Here is a 20,651-nt window from a genome sequence, read left to right as displayed (position 1 = left end):
ATTTCTTTCTACTTTTTTGCCTTCTCCCTGTAGCTGTACAAGCAAACCTCCTCGACCACGAACTCCCGCTGTCTCTCGCAGCCTTTATAGGCCTCTGCCGATCCCCGGACTCACGCCTCAGCGACCTCGAACTCCTGCTGCCTCTCGCGCCTTTATAGGCCTCTGCCGATCCCCGGACTCACGCCTCCTCGACCACGAACTCCCGCAGCCTCTCGCGGCCTTGATAGGCCTCTGCCGATCTCCGGACTCGCGCCTCAGCGACAGGCCTCTGCCGATCCCCGGACTCACGCCTCCTCGACCACGAACTCCCGCTGCCTCGCGCGGCCTTTATAGGCCTCTGCCGATCCCCGGACTCATACCTCCTCGACCATGGAAGATATATATTCATAGCTAATCCTCCTTCTCATATTCCACTTCCATCTCATCCCACAACCCATATGCACCATGAGAAACTTCTCACTTACAAGCTGCAGATGGTGTAAGCATGCACATCTTGCTTTCCCCCATTCCTCTCATCGCAACCCAACCCTTGAGCCTTTCTCATTTCAGATATCCTAGAACGTCACCTTCCCAACTAGTGATGGTAAAAAATAGGACCTCAAAAGTAGTAATCTCAGGATTGCTGCCAGTGCCACGTGCTAGTCAGAGTAGGAATTGCAGGTCACCTCCTGACAGTGATAACAAGTAGTCTCTGGCAGGCCTGCCAATACACTGTGTGCATATCCATCCCTTTCTTCTGTAGGCTGCCCCATTGATGTCCTTATCTGAGTCATCTGCAGCAGAACCCGTGTGCAACCTCGCCCTCTGGGAAGCTGGCACCTGCGCTACCCTTTCCTTCTGCCCTTGCTGCAGGTCACTTGTGCCCGGTGACTCACCACGTGCAGATCCCATCTCTATACTACCCTCTAAAGTACATGTAGTGCTAGTTTCTGAGATGGTGCCTGTGAGTGTCAGATCAAGTGACAGTGTCTCTTCTCCATCACTCTCCTCTCTTCCTGCACTAGCTGGGAAGGTGCTGTTCTAGGATATCTGAAAGGAGAAAGGCTCAAGGGTTGGGTTGCGATGAGGGGAATGGGGGAAAGCATGATGTGCATGCTTACACCATCTGCAGCTTGTAAGTGAGAAGAGATCGTGGAATGAGGTGGAAGTGGAATATGAGAAGGAGGATTAGCTATGAACATACATCTTCCATGGTTTCGGACTTGCCAATCACCACGGCCTCAGTGATGGCCCCTCTAATGATGTCTAGCACAGTCCTCTCCAGCTGGGTGAGGTCATGCAGCCCATGCCTGTTCCCCGCTGGTTAGCTGTTGCTGTCCCCTGTTATGAGCCATCTTGCCCTGCAACAAAAATGGAAATGCGTCAATGAGTTTGGTGCAATGTGTTTGGGCATGTTTGAATAGCTTGTAGCGTGTGCAGGGTGTGAGATGTAGATATGAGGCTTGCAACTGTGGTACGTTTATAAGGGTGAGGTGAAGCTATGATTGTGAGGTATGAATCTTGATTGATAGGGATTGTTGGTGGATGAGTGATGGGTATGTGGGACATTGAGCAGTGTGTGAGGCTAGTGGTGCAGATGGTGGGATACGGCATTTGATGATTCATTCACTTGACCACAGGTGAGGTCATTAAATTTTTTGCGGCACTGGATCCAGGTCTTGGGGATGAGACTCGTCGCAGTGACAGCGTGAGTGATCTTCTCCCACAGCCTTCTGATGTTCTGCCTTGAAGGCCTTCTACCCCCCTGTGGGTAGAGGATCTGACGATGTCTTTGATGTCTTTGTATCTCCAGGACCAAGGCCTCCAGTGCCGCATCCGAAAATGTCCTTGCCCTTTCCCTTGGCTGTTGGGCTAAGGCTCTGTCCACAATGACAATGAGGTGCCTCTGCAACAAAGCACCTTCCCTTTAAGTAGTGCAGAAAGCCTAGGCCAAATCCAATGGGATAGGGCATTTGAAGATGCATTCACTCATCTTGACCACTCGTTAGAGGTCATTAAACTTCTTTCGGCACTGGATCCAGTTTCTGGGGACAAGACTACTGGCAGTGACTGCTTCAGCTATCTGCTCTCATTGCCTTCTTACAATGAGTCTGGAAGGCCTCCTGACCCCTGACGTTAGAGGAGCTGTCTCCTCCTTTTGACCCCTTGCACAAAGGCCTCCAGTTTGAGAACCTAGGTGCCCTTTCTCTACCCTGCTGAACCATAGCTACCTTACAGTTGCCTTGACAACAATGACAATGAAGTGCTTATTTCAGAAAGCACCTCCATTTTAGGAAGTGCAGACTGTGTTTCAAACAGGAGCCTTGCTTTAAATAGAGATCACTTCTCCCAAACGTTGACCCCCTGCTGAGCACTCAGACAGTCGGCAACACGCTCAATGCATAAATCATGTTAATTAGCAGGCAGCACAAATGTTGCATTGCTGCCTGCATTACTTTCACTGGGTGCGGGCAGATTGCGCAATGAGATCCCTGCGCTTATTTTCGGGTCTTATTGAATTTTTAGCCCATAATCTTTCCCTATTTAGTCTATCATAATTCATCACAATTTTAAAACCTCGATTAAGTTTCCTCTTAACCTTCTCTGATCCAGTGGAACTAGTCCCAATATCTCAAATATCACATCATAACCATATATTCCCTGGTGTCATTCAGATGTATCTACATTTTATGCTCTCCATGGCTTTAATGTCCTTTCTATAATAGTGTGTCCAAAGTGCAGACTGTACTTTAACTGTCGCCTAACAAATTGTTTGTATAAATTCATCATTAATTCTTATACTCTATGCCCATATTTATAACATCCAAAATTTTACTGCCCATTTTTATGGCTCTATCTACCTGCATTCATACTTTCATGGAATTATTTATTTGAGCCCTGAGGTGCCTGTTCATCCAAACCCTTTAACTCAACCTTATCTATATTACATATGTAACTTATCTGCACATCTGGCTAACCTGTCTATTACTTCCTTAAGTCTTTAACAGTTCTTGCAGTTTGTCAAAGCTCATACTTTTATTTTGTCAGCTACTTTCAAGTCTGTGTTCTATATGCCCAAGTTCAAATCATCTATATAGAATCATACAGTTCGGCCCATCGTGCTTATGCTGTCTCTTTGAAAGAGCTATCCAAATAATCCCACTCCCCTGCTATGACCTCATAGTCCTGCAATGTTTATCCTTTTTCACTATATAATATATATATATATATATACTTCCACTTTTAAAGTTACTATTGAATCTGCTTCCACCACCCTTTCAGGTAATGCATTCCAGATCATAACTCTCTGAGTAAAACATTTCTCCTCATCACCCCTGTCCCTGTCTTTTTTGCCAATTTTATCTTAAATCTGTGTCCTCTGGTTACCGACCCTCCTGCTAGTGGAAACAGTTGTACCGAGAACAAATGTGCAGCCAGCCCTGACTCCGCCAAGTCTTCTCCATCCCGAGCAACACCCTTTTCCCGAGCTCTGTTGCCGATCAGTCAACACCCTTTCTAGGCATAGAAACATAAACATAGAAACATAGAAAATAGGTGCAGGAGTAGGCAATTCGGCCCTTCTAGCCTGCACCACCATTCAATGAGTTCATGGCTGAACATGCAACTTCAGTACCCCATTCCTGCTTTCTCGCCATACCCCTTGATCCCCCGAGTAGTAAGGACTTCATCTAACTCCTTTTTGAATATATTTAGTGAATTGGCCTCAACAACTTTCTGTGGTAGAGAATTCCACAGGTTCACCACTCTCTGGGTGAAGAAGTTTCTCCTCATCTCGGTCCTAAATGGCTTACTCCTTATCCTTAGACTGTGACCCCTGGTTCTGGACTTCCCCAACATTGGGAACATTCTTCCTGCATCTAACTTGTCTGAACCCATCAGAATTTTAAACGTTTCTATGAGGTCCCCTCTCATTCTTCTGAACTCCAGTGAATACAAGCCCAGTTGATCCAGTCTTTCTTGATAGGTCAGTCCCGCCATCCTGGAATCAGTCTGGTGAACCTTCGCTGCACTCCCTCAATAGCAAGAATGTCCTTCCTCAAGTTAGGAGACCAAAACTGTACACAATACTCCAGGTGTGGCCTCACCAAGGCTCTGTACAACTGTAGCAACAGCTCCCTGCCCCTGTACTCAAATCCCCTCGCTATGAAGGCCAACATGCCATTTGCTTTCTTAACCGCCTGCTGTACCTGCATGCCAACCTTCAATGACTGATGCACTATGACACCCAGGTCTCGTTGCACCTCCCCTTTTCCTAATCTGTCACCATTCAGATAATAGTCTGTCTCTCTGTTTTTACCACCAAAGTGGATAACCTCACATTTATCCACATTATACTTCATCTGCCATGCATTTGTCCACTCACCTAACCTATCCAAGTCACTCTGCAGCCTCATAGCATCCTCCTCGCAGCTCACACTGCCATCCAACTTAGTGTCATCTGCAAATTTGGAGATATTACATTTAATCCCCTCGTCTAAATCATTAATCTACAGTGTAAACAGCTGGGGCCCCAGCACAGAACCTTGCGGTACCCCACTAGTCACTGCCTGCCATTCTGAAAAGTACCCATTTACTCCTACTCTTTGCTTCCTGTCTGACAACCAGTTCTCAATCCATGTCAGCACACTACCCCCAATCCCATGTGCTTTAACTTTGCACATTAATCCCTTGTGTGGGACCTTGTCGAAATCCTTCTGAAAGTCCAAATATACCACATCAACTGGTTCTCCCTTGTCCACTCTACTGGAAACATCCTCAAAAAATTCCAGAAGATTTGTCGAGCATGATTTCCCTTTCACAAATCCATGCTGACTTGGACCTATCATGTCACCTCTTTCCAAATGCGCTGCTGTGACATCCTTAATAATTGATTCCATCATTTTACTCACTACTGAGGTCAGGCTGGCCGGTCTATAATTCACTGTTTTCTCTCTCCCTCCTTTTTTAAAAAGTGGGGTTACATTGGCTACCCTCCACTCGATAGGAACTGATCCAGAGTCAACGGAATGTTGGAAAATGTCTGTCAATGCATCCGCTATTTCCAAGGCCACCTCCTTAAGTACTCTGGGATGCAGTCCATCAGGCCCTGGGGATTTATCGGCCTTCAATCCCATCAATTTCCCCAACACAATTTCCCGACTAATAAGGATTTCCCTCAGTTCCTCCTCCTTACTAGACTCTCTGACCCCTTTTATATCTGGAAGGTTGTTTGTGTCCTCCTTAGTGAATACCGAACCAAAGTACTTGTTCAATTGGTCTGCCGTTTCTTTGTTCCCCGTTATGACTTCCCCGATTCTGACTGCAGGGGACCTACGTTTGTCTTTACTAACCTTTTTCTCTTTACATATCTATAGAAACTTTTGCAATCCGTCTTAATGTTCCCTGCAAGCTTCTTCTCGTACTCCATTTTCCCTGCCCGAATCAAACCCTTTGTCCTCCTCTGCTGAGTTCTAAATTTCTCCCAGTCCCCAGGTTCGCTGCTATTTCTGGCCAATTTGTACGCCACTTCCTTGGCTTTAATACTATCCCTGATTTCCCTTGATAGCCACGGTTGAGCCACCTTCCCTTTTTTATTTTTACGCCAGACAGGGATGTACAATTCTTGTTGTTCATCCATGCGGTCTTTAAATGTCTGTCGTTGCCCATCCACTGTCAACCCATTAAGTATCATTCGCCAATCTATCCTAGCCAATTCACGCCTCATACCTTCAAAGTTGCCCTTCTTTAAGTTCTGGACCATGGTCTCTGAATTAACTGTTTCATTCTCCATCCTAATGTAGAATTCCACCATATTATGGTCACTCTTCCCCAAGGGGCCTCGCACAACGAGATTGCTTATGTCTTGGATAAAGAATCAGACTAGATACTGCAAACTCAAGTAGGTGTGACCGTAGTTTTTTAGTACAGATCTCAGAGTCCCTCTCCAGCCTGTGAGGCCTCCTTATATACAGGTGCTCCCAAGGAATTGTGGGATCCCTTGGGACTCCAGGAGATAAACCCTCTGGTGGTTAGACATGTTAATTACAGGTTTACATACATAACAATAGTGTTCTCAAAAGTGTCACGAATGGTGACATGGGTGCAGTTGATTACATCTTGCACCTGGGGAAATTCTACCATTCGGTAAAGGTTCATCACCCTCTCATGCTAGGTCCATTGGAAAAGTGATGAACTATGCAACACATGCAAACAATACATCCATTACCTGCTTTATATATTGGCAGACAGCCAACTGGCTGATGTTGCATATATCTTCTGATGCAGCTTGAAAGGAGCCATAGCATAGAAGTTGAGTGACTTGATTTTTTTGACTGGTAATGCAGTGCTTCTGTTAGAGGCAGGCTCCAGGTAACCCAAATCCTCTATCACCTCATGATGGAATCGCAGCCTTCTCAGACATTGTTGATTAGAGAAGTTGAGATATGACCACCAGGGTCTGTAAATATGGAAGTGTAGGTACCTGCAAGCTTGGTGCCAGACATCACTTATGGTACTTGAATAGCCTAGTCTCCTCATCCTCAGTTTTTTCTAAAACACAGGTAAAGTGGAATTCCTAATGGGAACATCATTGTATCCTGTGCTGAAGCTGAAACAAAATGATGTTAGTTCTATGTTCTTTCAATGTGCCAGCAAACTTGAGATGGCAAAACCACTTATTATACACACGTTCATTTCAGGCGATGCCACAAGCAACATAGGAGGGACATGGAACTTTGTTCATTAAAGAGACATTTAAAAGTGATTTGCATGAAGTGGGCTGCATTTCATCTGGAGCTTCAACTCAGACATGAGGAAAGTTTCAACGCAGCATTTATGGTCAGGAATATGGCCCCGGGCCTCCCTGACTCATTTCCTTCTGCCATTTGCCCACATCTGCCACAAAACTAAATAAATGGGAGGAATATTCAGCTTGTATGCTCCTGAACTTAATAAAGGTAACTGAAGTGGTTTGTACTCTATTTGAAACATAAACTTTATTTTGATTGTTATGAAAATATAAACAAGGCTCAGAAAAAAATAATTAATAGTTAATGGTGCATTACAATGGTATATATGGTTCTGAGAAGTTCTTTGGTAGCACATGTATGATGTGACAATTTCAGAACGAACATAGGTTCTCTTACACTTTTCTAATTCATTCCAACACTATCTGTTATTTTTTATTCACCTACTTGCTTAAAAAAATATATGGCATTGCACATATGAATATGCTGCTGGTAATTAATAATGGACACAACACGAAGTGCAAAAATAGAAAGTATATGTGGTGTTAGAGATGGCAGTGTATCAAAAAATACGTACATTGTGATGCTAGAAGATGTAAATATGAGGTTAATTGTTTTTTTTCAGAAAACAGAAGGGATAATACCTGAGCAGAGAGCAGATGTTTATATATCATTATCAGTGGTATGCCAAAGGCAGGTTCTGGCTTAATTCTCCCTTCTACAAACCATTCTGTCTTGTGTTTCTCACTTCAATTATCCATTTCATCTCCCATTCTTTAGGTGGTTGAGTAGCATCCTTCTCTTCCTTCTAACACCTCTTTCAACATTTCATCCCCTCTCAGCACATGTCTAATCCAATTCATTTGCTTTTTTCTGAATAAATCAATCAAACTATTCTTCTTGCATCATAGCCTCACTATTTTTCTTGTCTATACTTTTCTTGTCTACTTTTTCCATGCTTCCCCAAAACATGCTTCTTTAGAAAGCTCTAGAAGCCTGATCTCTTTCCTCACTGTCCATGTTTCAGCACCATACAGTACCATATTTCATATCAAATCTTCGCTAAACTTTTCTTCAGTTCTCTATTCAATTGTCCAGTCAATAGCCTCTTCCTTGTATTAAATGCAATTGTTAATTATAATCCTAGCTCTCGCCCTCTTGGTTGAGCTGTCATCTTCAGTCATTTTAGTTTTTTTCCAGATATTTACGTTGCCTCACCTGATCCAACTTTTCCTTGTCTATTAAAATGTTCACCATTGCACCTGCGTTCCTAGAAACATTCATATCCATGGTCTTGTCCACATTGATCTTCATTCCGTAATCCATTGTTGCAGCATTCAGATATCTACAACAACTGTAGTCCATCTTGGTACTTTCTACTAAGGCTTTGTCATCAGCAAATCTGACAGCTTGCACTAGCTGGCCTGCAACGTTCACTCTTACCTCTATCTGATTAAGTACTTCTATTATCAATGCGTCTGCATAAACATTGAACAACACAGGTGACGGGCAGCATCTTTGTTGCACCCCTCTTCCGATCACTCCTGGTTCTAACTCTCCATCTATGCTAGCACCTATGCTAGTCACATACAACAAGTTTATCAGGTGTTTATCTCTCCAATCCACATCAATTTAATTTAGTACTGTGCCTCCATTAGTTAGATCCAGTTTTCTCTATCAAAGGCTTTTTTTTTAATTTACAAAGCAAATGTACACCTCTTGATTGAGTTCCACACTCCTCTCACAAAACATTAGAAGAAGTGATTAAAAAAGATATAAAGACATTTAAGATAGAAAAGGAGGAGATATTTGATAAACTAATCAAACTTGGAGGATAAAACCCCTTGCTCCTACACAGACACAGTGAGCGGATGGATTGCATTCGCACATATTAAAAGAAGTTAGGAAAGAGATAGCAGAGACACTATTGCACATATATATAAAATCATTAAAAAAAGGGATAGTGCCAAAGGACTGGTGGACAGCTAATGTGATTCCTATATTTAAAAAGGGAGATAGATCAAGTCCAGGGAACTATAGACCAATTAGCTTAATTGTCGGTGGTAGGAAAGATAATGGAATCCTTACTCAAAGATGTAATAGAAAAACATCTAGAAACTGAAAATATAATAAAGAATAGTCAGCACGGATTTTAAAAGGGAAGGTCATGCTTGACCAATTTTATTGAATTCTTTGAAGAAGTAACAGAAAGAATACACAAGGGTAATGTAGTAGGTGTAATATATTTGGATTTTCAAAAGGCCTTCGATAAGATACCACATAGTACCACATAGCAGAACATGTGGAGTCAGGGGAAAAGTAGCAGAATGAATAGCAAGCTGGCTACAAAACAGAAAGCAGAGTAGGGCATTAAATGTAGTTACTCAGGACTCAATTTTCCTCAGTGATTTGCGTCGGTTTTTTGGCACGCGTCGCATTTTTTGGCATAAGTTTAAAAAATTTAAGTTTCCCCAAGGAATGTGTGCCAGTGTAACTCAGTTACAATTTTTTTAGGTTAGGTTTTATTTGCGTCATAGAGGGCGTAACCTGATGTCTGGGCCAGTTTTTGTCAATTATGGAAGTTTACCCCCAAAAAATTTCTCCTTGGTCGGCATATGTGACCACTCCTGAAAAACCTTCTGGTGAGTTAAGAAAAAGCAGCACACATTGAAAAATCGGCGCAGAAAGATGTCATTGTTTTTCAGCCAGCGAAGTTTTGGAGGGAGATAACACTTAAATATGCATAATAAAGATTACATTTTTTTACCTTCTAACGCAGTAAATGGAAGTTTAATGGAATTCTGTAAGTTTTCATTTTTTTTTCAACTGACCAGTCGCCATCGAAAGTCTGCAAACAGGGCTCGAGGGTTGGAGCGTCAACCGGCAGAATCGGTCCTGCGCCCGGACACGGGCTTGGCTGCAAAAGAAGCCCGCGGGGCTCGGGGGGAGGGCGCTGCTGTAGAAGGCATACGGAAGGCATCAGAAGCCTACATTACCCATCAAATCAAGCCTGTGTGGGTGGGGAGCTATGGAAGGCATACGGAAGGCACCAGAAGCCTGCACTATGCATCAAATGTGGACCGGAGTGGGGGGTGTTCCCGATCACTGCATCTGCTCAGAACTGGGTGTTGACCATACAGACCTTGTGGGGAAAGTGAACAAAGAACCTTGTCTTGCCTGCCTGCAATTTTGAGCTTCTTGCAAAGGTAAAATTTAAGCATGGTGGCAATACTGACAATGCCATATCTTGTGCAAGCCTTTAGCACGATAGTGCTGCGAGGAGACGATTGATTCGACGTCATCACATGAGGAACCTCAGAGCGTAGGGTGATGGGCAGGAGGCCTTGCCCACGTCGGGTACATCAAGACACGTGTTTTTACCTGCACCTGAGTAATGCAGACTGTCAGAAGGCTGTGTTTCTGTAAAGATGTAGCTGAGATCTGTGTGTTAGTAAAAGCACACCTGCAACCTAGAAGCTTCAGGAGGACTGTTTTGTCAGTTGAAGTGACGGTTACAGCTGCACTTTCATTCTATGTATCTGGATCATTCCAAGCTACAACTGCATTGATTGTACCCACGTCGACTTGCAAACACCTTTAGAGGATTCCGAGATTTACAGCAACAGAAAAGGATTCCACTCTGTTGTGTATCTGTAAAGCATGCACTCCCATGTTCCACCACCAGGGAGCGCATCCCCTGCAGTCCCAAGGGAACCCAGCATCCCTTGGGAGTACTGTATATAAGTCGGCCCCTAAGGCCTGCTCCTCACTCTGGAATGTCTTAATAAAGACTGAGATCACTGTTACTCTCTGTGGGCAGTCTCATCTGTGTTAGGAACACAATAACTGGCGACGAGTATACAAATCCAACGCAAAGATGCAGCAAACGGTGGGCATCCTGGAGAAGTTCTCTGAGGGTGAGGACTGGGAAGCCTATGTTGAACGGCTAGACCAGTACTTTGTAGCCAACGAGCTGGACGGAGAAGGAAGCGCTGCAAAAAGGAGAGCGGTTCTCCTCACGATATCTGGGGCACCGACCTATAGCCTCGTGAAGAATCTTCTGGCTCCAGTGAAACCCACAGATAAGTCGTATGAGGAGCTGTGTACACTGGTTCGGGAGCATCTTAACCCAAGGGAGAGCGTGCTGATGGCGAGGTATCGGTTCTACACGTGCCAGTGATGTGAAGGGCAGGACGTGGCGAGCTACGTCGCCGAGCTAAGGCGACTTGCAGGACAATGTGAGTTTGATGGCTACCTGGAGCAGATGCTCAGAGACTTTTTTGTACTGGGCATTGGGCACAAAACCATCCTACGAAAACTTTTGATTGTAGAGACACCAATCCTCAGGAAGGCCATTGCGATAGCACAGATGTTTATGTCCACCAGTGATGACACCAAACAAATCTCTCAGCACACAAGTGCTAGCAATGTTCATAAATTAACTGGAACTGTGTTTGCAAGCAGAAATGTACAGGGCAGAAACCACGAGTCTGCAACTGCCAGCAGGCCTCAGGTGACCCAGATGACTCCGAGTCCGCAACAAAGGATGAATGCAAGGCAATTCACACCTTGTTGGCGTTGTGGAGGCTTCCATTCAGCCTATTCATGCCGCTTCAAAGGGTATGTTTGCAAGACCTGTGGAACAATGGGGCACCTCCAACGAGCTTGCAGACAAGCTGCAAGCTGTGCAAAACCTGCTAACCACCACGTGACCGAGGAAGATCGATCCATGGTGGATCAAAGCAATTTCGAGCCTCAGAGAGAAGGCAGATGCTGAAGTACTCTGGGTGCACACATTTTCGACGAAATGTCCAACTATAATGCTAAATGTAAAATTGAATGGCTTACCCGTAGCCATGGAACTAGACACTGGCATTAGCCAATCCATCATGAGTAAAAAGATGTTTGAGAGACTGTGGTGCAATAACGCACTCAGACCAGCCCTGAGCCCCATCCACACAAAACTGAGAACGTACACCAAAGAGCTCATCACTGTCCTGGGCAGCGCCATGGTCAAAGTCAGCTACGAGAGCATGGTGCACGAACTACCACTCTGGATTGTCCCGGCCGATTGCCCCACACTGCCTGGAAGGAGCTGGCTGGGCAAAATCCGCTGGAACTGGGATGACATCTGAGCGCTATCACATGTCGATGAGGCCTCATGTACCCAAGTTCTTATCAAATTTCCTTCCCTTTTTGAGCCAGGCATTGGAAACTTTTCCAGGGCCAAAGTGCGGATCCACTTGGTCCCAGAGGCATGATCCATTCACCACAAGGCGCGAGCGGTACCTCATATGATGAGGGAGAGAGTGGAAATCGAGCTGGACAGGCTGCAACGTGAGGGCATCATCTCCCCAGTGGAATTCAGCAACTGGGCCAGCCCGATTGTTCCAGTTTTCAAAAGTGATGGCTCGGTCAGGATTTGCGGCGATTATAAAGTAACTATTAATCGTTTCTCACTACAGGACTAATACCCGCTACCTAAGGCAGACGACCTATTTGCGACGCTGGCAGGAGGCAAGACCTTCACCAAGCTCGACCTGACTTCAGCCTACGTGACGCAGGAGCTGGAGGAGTTTTCGAAGGGCCTCACTTGCATCAACACGCACAAGGGACTGTTCATCTACAACAGATGCCCGTTTGGAATTCGGTCGGCTGCAGCGATCTTCCAGAGAAACATGGAGAGCCTACTCAAGTCGGTACCACGCACGGTAGTTTTTCAGGACAACATATTGGTCACGGGTCAGGACACCGTCGAGCACCTACAAAACCTGGAGGAGGTCCTCCAGCGACTGTATCGCGTAGGGCTGTGGCTGAAGAGGTCGAAATGCGTCTTCATGGCAACAGAAGTGGAGTTTTTGTGGAGAAAGATCGCGGCAGACGGCATTCGGCCCAAGACGCCAAGACAGAGGCTATCAGGAATGCGCCCAGGCCACAGAACGTCACGGAGTTGCGGCTGTTCCTGGAACTCTTCAACTATTTCGGTAACTTCCTATTGGGGTTAAGCACTCTCTTAGAGCCTCAACATGTGTTATTGTGTAAAGGTGAGAACTGGGTATGGGGAAAAAAACCAAATAATTGCTTTTGAGAAAGCCAGAAACATTTTATGCTCCAACAAGCTGCTTGAATTGTATAACCCGTGTAAAAGACTTGTGCTAGCATGTGATGCGTCATCATATGGAGTCGGATGTGTATTACAACAAGCTAACGTTGCGGGGAAGTTGCAACATGTCGCCTATTCCCCCAGGAGCTTGTCTAAGGCCAAGAGGGCCTACAGAATGATTGAGAAAGCGGCATTAGCATGTGTGTTCGGGGTAAAGAAAATACATCAGTGCCTGTTTGGCCTCAAATTTGAGCTGGAAACCGATCACAAGCCCCTCATATCCCTGTTCGGTGAAAACAAGGGGATAAATACTAATGCCTCTGCCCACATACAAAGGTGGGCACTCGCGCTATCAGCGTATAACTATACCATCCGCCACAGGCCTGGCACGGAGAACTGTGCGGATGCTCTCAGTCGACTACCATTGCCCACCACAGGCGCGGAAATGGCGCAGCCTGCAAACTTGTTGATGGTCATGGAAGCGTTTGAAAATGATAAATCACCTGTCACGGCCCGCCAGATTAGCACTTGGACCAGCCAAGATCCTCTGCTGTCCCTAGTAAAAAAAACTGTACTGCATGGGAGCTGGGCCAGCATCCCCGTTGAAACGCAAGAGCTAATCAAGCCGTTCAAGCGGCGAAAGGACAAGCTGTCCATTCAGGCAGATTGCCTGTTGTGGGGTAACCGTGTAGTGCTACCCAAAAAGGGCAGGGTGACGTTCATCTCGGATCTCCACAGCACACACCCGGGTATAGTTATGATGAAAGCGATAGCCAGATCCCACGTGTGGTAGCCTGGTATCGACTCTGATTTAGAGTCCTGTGTACAGCATTGCAGCGTGTGTGCTCAGTTGAGCAACGCGCCCAGAGAAGCACCACTAAGTTTGTGGTCCTGGCCCTCCAGACCATGGTCGAGGATCCATGTCGACTATGCGGGCCCGTTTCTCGGTAAAATGTTCCTGGTGGTGGTGGATGCTTTTTCAAAATGAATTGAATGTGAAATAATGTCGGTAAGCACCGCCACCGCCACCACCACCATTGAAAGCCTGAGGGCCATGTTTGCCAACAACGGCCTGCCTGACATACTGGTCAGTGACAACAGGCCATGTTTCACCAGTGCCGAATTTAAAGAATTCATGACCCGCAATGGGATCAAACATGTCACCTCGGCCCCGTTTAAACCAGCCTCCAATGGGCAAGCAGAGCGGGCAGTACAAACAATCAAACAGCCTTAAACAAATCACAGAAGGCTCACTCCAAACCCGCTTGTCCCGAGTACTGCTCAGCTATCGCACGAGACCCCACTCGTTCACAAGTTGATGCAAGATACCCTGGGAGCACCCATGATGCGTTTATCCTAAGCGAGAGCGTTATATCTGCCATGTTTCAGCAGCAGCCAGAAGGGCAGTGCTGGCTATTGGGAGACAAAAGATATGGCCTCGCCACCTGGCTCATGACGCCCCTAAGCATAACCCGGACAGAAGCTGACCGGGAATACAACATGTCGCACATTGCGACATGCAACATAATAGAGAGGACCATTGGCATCTTGAAACAGCATTTCCAATGCCTGGACCATTCCAGAAGCTACTTGCAATACTTCCCTGAGATTGTCGGTCAGTTCACTGTTGTGTGCCATATGCTGTATAACTTAACCATCATGAGGAAGCGGCAGCTGGTAATAAAAGACCCATCTGAGGTGAGAGTGGCTGATGATGATGAGGAAGATGCAGATGACAAGGAGGAGGAGGAGGAGGACGAGGAAACCATGCAATTACCTGAACCCGGAGCATGACGGGTGAGGAGGGCAGGCCGTCGTGCCCCTTTAATAATTGCTCGAGCCTTGCGCCATCAGCTCCTCCGTGAATGCTTTGCTGCCTGAAGGCTCTGCGACAACTATTCCATATGGACCATGTTTACTGTTTGGACCTATTCCGTAATGTTGTGTTGTGTTAATGGAACAAATGATGGAAATGATTCTTCTTTAGTTCAAAAAGTTGTGTTAATGATCGAACAAATAATGGAAATAATTCAGTTATAATTTAAAATATCTTTTATTCAAAAGTTTAACAAACATTTGTTTGTACTTAACTTTAATAAACATTCTTGTATCAAACTTCAAAGTTTTCACTTAAGATCATTTACAAACTCTAAGATCACTTAAAAGCTTTAAGATCACTTACTAACTTTTACACTTGTAAATTTACATAACTTACAAAAAACTTTTAATTTGAGAAGTTACAACAGTAACAACAATAATAACAACAATAACAACAGCAGCCAAGAAAGGCTGCACCCATCTCTCCTCCACCTTATTCTAAGACTGCCCGCTGTGCTTGGTCTTGGTGACTCCACCACTCCTGCCCGCAGGTGGTGGCGCAGCGTTTCTAGGGTTAGTACCAAGCTTATTCTTTTGAACATCTCTGGTAATGCGCACTTCTTGATGGGGCAGGCAGGCGCTTATGTGGAGGGCTTGGCATGGGCCTCTTCAGAGGCTGGTCTGGGGATTGGAGGAGTGGCTGTTGATTCTGTCAATGGGCGCGGGGTCTGGGCGAGTTCCCTGATTGCAGCAGCTAATTCCAATATTCCCTCCCTCATGTTCGCCGACAGTGTCTCAGTTACCTTTGACGTGCCCTCCCTCATGTTGAGCAAAAGTGTGTCACTGCCTGCAACATTCCCTCCCTCATGTTAACTGACAGTGTTTGAACTACCTGCAACATTCCCTCCCTCATGTTCACTGACAGCGCATCAGCTACCTGCAACATTCCCTCCCTCATGTGCACCGACATTGTTTCTGCTGACTGAGATAGTCACTCCGTCATGTTCCTGGACAGTGTTCCCATTTCTCATGAGAGTGTTGTTACTTCTCCCGACCATCTCAAAACCTCATCACCCACCCTACTGATGGTGTCCAGGATTGATCGGGCAAGGTCAATGCTCTCCACACTCATTGCCATCATGTGAACCACATCTGTTAGATCTACTGGGACCCACAGCCTCGGACAGTGAGGCCCTGGGTGTGCCTTGATGCATCCCACTGGGACCTGCAGCCTCAGACGATGGGGCCCTGGGTGTGACTCGCTGCACCCCACTGGAATCCCCATCCTCGGTCGGTGGGAAACCATGGAATGTCCCACCCTCAAACCATACTCGGGGAAGAGGCTAGCACCTCGATGGGTGGCACCTGCACCTCCTCCAAAGTGAGTACAACAGTGGGGACTACATCCATCCCCTCACCCTCACCCCATGTTCTTGGTCTGGAAGGTGGGATTGGAAGATGTTCTCCTCTTCAGGCTCGTCCTTGTCTGAATCTTCTGCATCGTCAGGCTTGGCCGTAAGTTCTGCAAAACATAACAGAACAAATGGTTAGCAGCAGGGAGGGGGAAGGCTGGCATGAGTAGGCACACACAGCGCAGGCAGCAGGCTGATTTGAAGGACCATGATGAATGATAGCACATTGTATCAATCGAAGTGTAGCTGATGGAGACATCCCCATGAACCAAAGCATGGCTAGCCTGCGCAGTACTTAACATTTAGCAAAGCCAAACTGTGGAATTTGCAGGACTTACCCTCTCCCTCGAGTGTGGGCCTAGCTTGTACAGTGGCGGTTGCTTTTCTCCAGGCAGGACCAATGAAAGCAGTGACTCTCTCTTCCAAGGGTGTCAGCGGGTGCAGATTTGCCGGGCCTCCTCCTGTTCAAGTTCTTCCCTTTTGTTGTGTGCCACTTTCCTCTGCAAATATGAAAATATAACTTTTTAGAGAGGGTGTCTTTCGACTGGATTGGACATATAAAAATGGTCACATTTAAAATTGCAATTCCAAATAAAAACTGAAAATATTACACTAATTACTTGACCAAGGTCCTGCCACTTCTTTTTGCACTGGCCTCCAGACCTCAGGTGGTCACCATTGCACAGTAATCTTGTGCAAGTTGGTTCCAGCGTTTCTTCATTTCTTTGGGTGGAACTTTTATGTGACCTCTGCTGGAGTCCAGCTCCTGCCATCTGGTCTCAATCACAGTAACTAGTGCCTCCACTTCATCCTGTAAGAAATTCTTGGTCCTTGTGCCGCATTGCATCTTGTATTGCAGCTCCGATTTTTCCAATGATAATTCAAGTTCTCTCACACACAACTGGCTCTTTAAAAATGGCTGATTGCAGATCGGGAGCTGTACTGCGCATGCTCACCCATTGGAATCACGTCAAAAACATCCTTTTTTTCCCGCGTATGCACAGTAGGGGCGGTATTGTTTTTTCGGCGCAGACATTAGGCTCCACCTTCCGAGGCTACAGGGCAGACTGCACGATGCCAATTAAAAAAAATAAAACGGGGAAACTTGGCATATTTATTTTTGGAGCAGTTGTGGCCTACAAAAATGGGCGTAACTCAGGCAATACGCCAAAAAATGGCTTTGGGCAAAATTGAGCCTTCAGACTGGTAAAAGGTGGGAAGTGTGTTCCACAAGGATTAGCAGGAGGCCCACTGTTGTTCACTATTTACATAAACAATTTGGACTCTGGAAACGAAAGTACACTTTCAACACAAAATTGGAGGGTATAGTTAATACAGAGGAGTACTGCGACAAAATACAAAAGCATTAATGAACTTGCAGAATAGACCTGGAATTGGTAAACAAATTTCAATATAGATAAGTGTGAGGTGGTACATTTTGATAGGAAGAATAAAGAGACCACATAGTCCTTGGGAAAATGTGTCTAAATGGGGTAAGGAATAGATGGATCTGGGCTTACAGATACACAAATCACTAAATGTGACATCATCGGTTAATCAGGCCATAAAAAAAGCAAACTAAGCACTGGGGTTCATTTCGAGAGGGATAAAAATTAAAAAGCAGAGAAGTTACGTTAAACTTGTATAGAACCTTGGTTAGACCACACTTGGGAGTACTGTGAACAGTTCTGGTCTCCATATTACAAAAAGGATATAGAGGCACTGGAGAAGGTGATACTAGGATGATACCAGAGCTGAAAGGTTAGACCTATCAGGAAAGATTGAACAGACTGGAGCTCTTTTTATAAAAAAAGAGAACACTGGGAGATGACCTGATAGAGGTCTTTAAGATTATGAAAGGATTTGATAGGGTAGATGTAGAAACGATATTTCCATTTGCGAGGGAGATTAGAACTGGGCCATAAATAAAAAATGGTCACTAATAAATCCAATAAGGATTTCAGGAGGAACTTCTTTACCCAAGCGAGTGGTTAGAATATGGAACTCACTACCACAAAGGTGTAGTTGAGGTGACTTTTGTTATGTCTTGAATAAAGAGTCAGACTAGATACTGCAAGCTCAAAGTAAGGTGCGACCGTAGTCCTTTATTACAGATCTCAGAGTGTCTCTCCAGCCTGTGAGGCCTCCTTATTGACGGGGGATAATCCCTCTGGTGGTTAGACATGGTATTTAAAGGTTTACATGCATAACAACACTCCCTCCCCCCCCCCCCCCCCCACCCCGGCCAAAGTCAATAGTGTAACTATTTACAATGTGAGTTGATCTGTGGCTTTCCTTTCCCTGGTTGATCGTCTCAGTGCAAATGCTGGTTTTGGTGAGTCGTTTGTTGGGTCCTCGCTGGGCTGCTGCGCAGCTGGCTTTGCTAGGCTGCTGGGGGTGGTGAGTCCTGCTGGGCTGCTGCAGGTGATGGGTTCTGCTTCGTGGTCAACTGCTGGGTCGGTTGCCACTTGTGTGTGCGTTGGAGGGTCGAAAAAGGTGAGTCTATTGTGGGTTGTTCTGGATAGTCCATAAATCTAAGTTTGGTTTGGTCCAAGTGTTTCCTGCAGGTGAGTCCATTTGAGAGTTTGACCACAAACATCCTACTCCCCTCTTTGGCCAAAACAGTGCCAGGAAGCCACTTGGGATCTTGTCCATAGTTCAACAAATACAGGATCATTTATCTCAATTTCGCGTGACACATTTGCACGATCATGATATATATTCTGTTGAAGCCGCCTGCTCTCTATCTGTTCGTGTAGATCACGGTGGACTAACGAGAGCCTTGCCTTTTCATGAGCAGTTCAGCGGGAGGGACCCAAGTAAGCGAGTGGGGTCTTGTGCAGTAACTAAGCAGGACTTGGGATAAGCGAGTCTGCAGTGAGCCTTCAGTTACCCTTTTCAAGCTCTGCTTGATTGTTTGAACTGCTCGTTCTGCCTGACCGTTGGATGCTGGTTTAAACGGAGCAGATTTGACATGTTTGATCCCATTGCGGGTCATGAACTCCTTGAACTCGGCACTGGTAAAGCATGGCCCATTGTCACTTACAAGGATATCAGGCAGGCTGTGCATGGCAAACATGGCTCGTAGGCTTTCAATGATGGCAGCGGACGGCTTGCCGACATTATCACACATTCAATCCATTTGGAGTACGCATCTACAGCCACTAAGAACATTTTTCCTAAGAATGGGCCTGCCTAGTCGACATGGACCCTGGACCATGGTTTGGAGGGCCAGGACCATAAACTTAGTGGCGCCTCCCTGGGTGCATTGCTTAACTGAGAACATATATTACATTTGTGCACACAGGACTCTTAAGTCTGCATTGATATCGGGCCACCATATGTGGGATCTAGCTATCGCTTTCATCATTATGATGCCTGGGTGGGTGCTGTGGAAATCACTGATGAAAGTGTCCCTGCCTTTTTTTGGCACCACTACCCGATTACCCCATAGGAGGCAGTCTGCCTGTATAGACATTTCATCTTTGCGCTGCTGGTACGGCTTTATTTCTTCCTGCATCTCTAACGGGACACTAGACCAACTCCCGTGGAGCACACAGTTTTTTTACTAAGGACAGTAAGGGGTCCTGGCTCGTCCAGGTTCTAAACTGTCGGGCAGTAACAGGTGATTGCTCACTCTCGAATACTTCCATTACCATAACGAAATCTGCAGGCTGTGCCATCTCCACCCGGTGGTGGGCAATGGCAGCCTACTGAGAGCATCGGCACAGTTTTCTGTGGCGGATGGCATAGTTGTATGCGGACAATGTGAGCGCCCATCTCTGGATGCGGGCCGATGCATTCGTATTTACCCCCTTGCTTTCAGAAAAGCGGCTTATGGTCGGTTTCCAATACAAATTTGAGCCCGAACAGATATTGATGCATTTTCTTTACCCCGTAAACACACGTTAACGCTTCTTTTTCAATCATACTGTCGACCCTCTCGGCCTTAGACAGACTTCTGGATGCATGAGCAGCCGGTTGCAATTTCCCAAATTCATTAGCTTGTTGCAATACACACCCGACCCCATACGATGACGCATCACATGCTGGTACCAAACGCTTACATGAATCATACAACACAAGCAATTTGTTTGAACATGACAGCTTCCTAGCTTTCTCAAAGGCATTTTCTTCGCTTTTACCCCATACCCAGTCATCTCCTTTACGCAGTAAAGAGTGCAGGGGTTCTAACAATGTGCTAAGACCCGGTAAAACGTTACCAAAATAGTTCAGGAGTCCTAGAAACAACCGCAGCTCCATCACATTCTGTGGTCTCGGTGCATTCTTGATTGCCTCCGTCTTCGAACCGGTGGGCCTGATGCCATCCGCCGCGATTCTTCTCCCCAGGAACTCCACTTCAGGCACCAGGAAAACACACTTCGAGCATTTTAGCCTGAGCCCCACATGATTACGCTGACTAAGAACTTCCTCCAGCAGGTGCTCGACAGTGTCCTGACTTGTAACCAAGATGTCATCCTGGAAGACCACGGTGCGCAGGACCGACTTCAACAAGCTTTCCATGTTCCTCTGGAATATCGCCGTGGCCAATATTCCAGAAGGCATCTGTTGTAAATGAAGAGACCTTTGTGC

At 45.9% G+C, this 20,651-nt stretch overlaps 1 long non-coding RNA gene across 2 annotated transcripts in view; it reads left to right on the top strand.

The window, feature by feature from the left end:
* LOC139274802 (uncharacterized) overlaps window positions 1-20,651 on the top strand; it is a 111,389-nt gene that overhangs the window by 21,183 nt on the left and 69,555 nt on the right. The window contains exons 3-4 of one of the 2 annotated variants that reach the window (XR_011595613.1): window positions 5,781-5,878; window positions 6,678-6,935. This is a non-coding gene — a long non-coding RNA (uncharacterized lncRNA). Of the gene's footprint in view, window positions 1-5,780; window positions 5,879-6,677; window positions 6,960-20,651 lie in introns of those variants that run through there. The other variant, XR_011595612.1, reaches the window with a different exon arrangement.

Source organism: Pristiophorus japonicus, chromosome 10 (genome assembly GCF_044704955.1).
Source record: "Pristiophorus japonicus isolate sPriJap1 chromosome 10, sPriJap1.hap1, whole genome shotgun sequence".
Lineage (NCBI taxonomy): Eukaryota > Metazoa > Chordata > Chondrichthyes > Pristiophoridae > Pristiophorus > Pristiophorus japonicus.
Note: the sequence above shows the minus strand (reverse complement) of the source record. Positions and strands in the feature narration are given on the sequence as shown.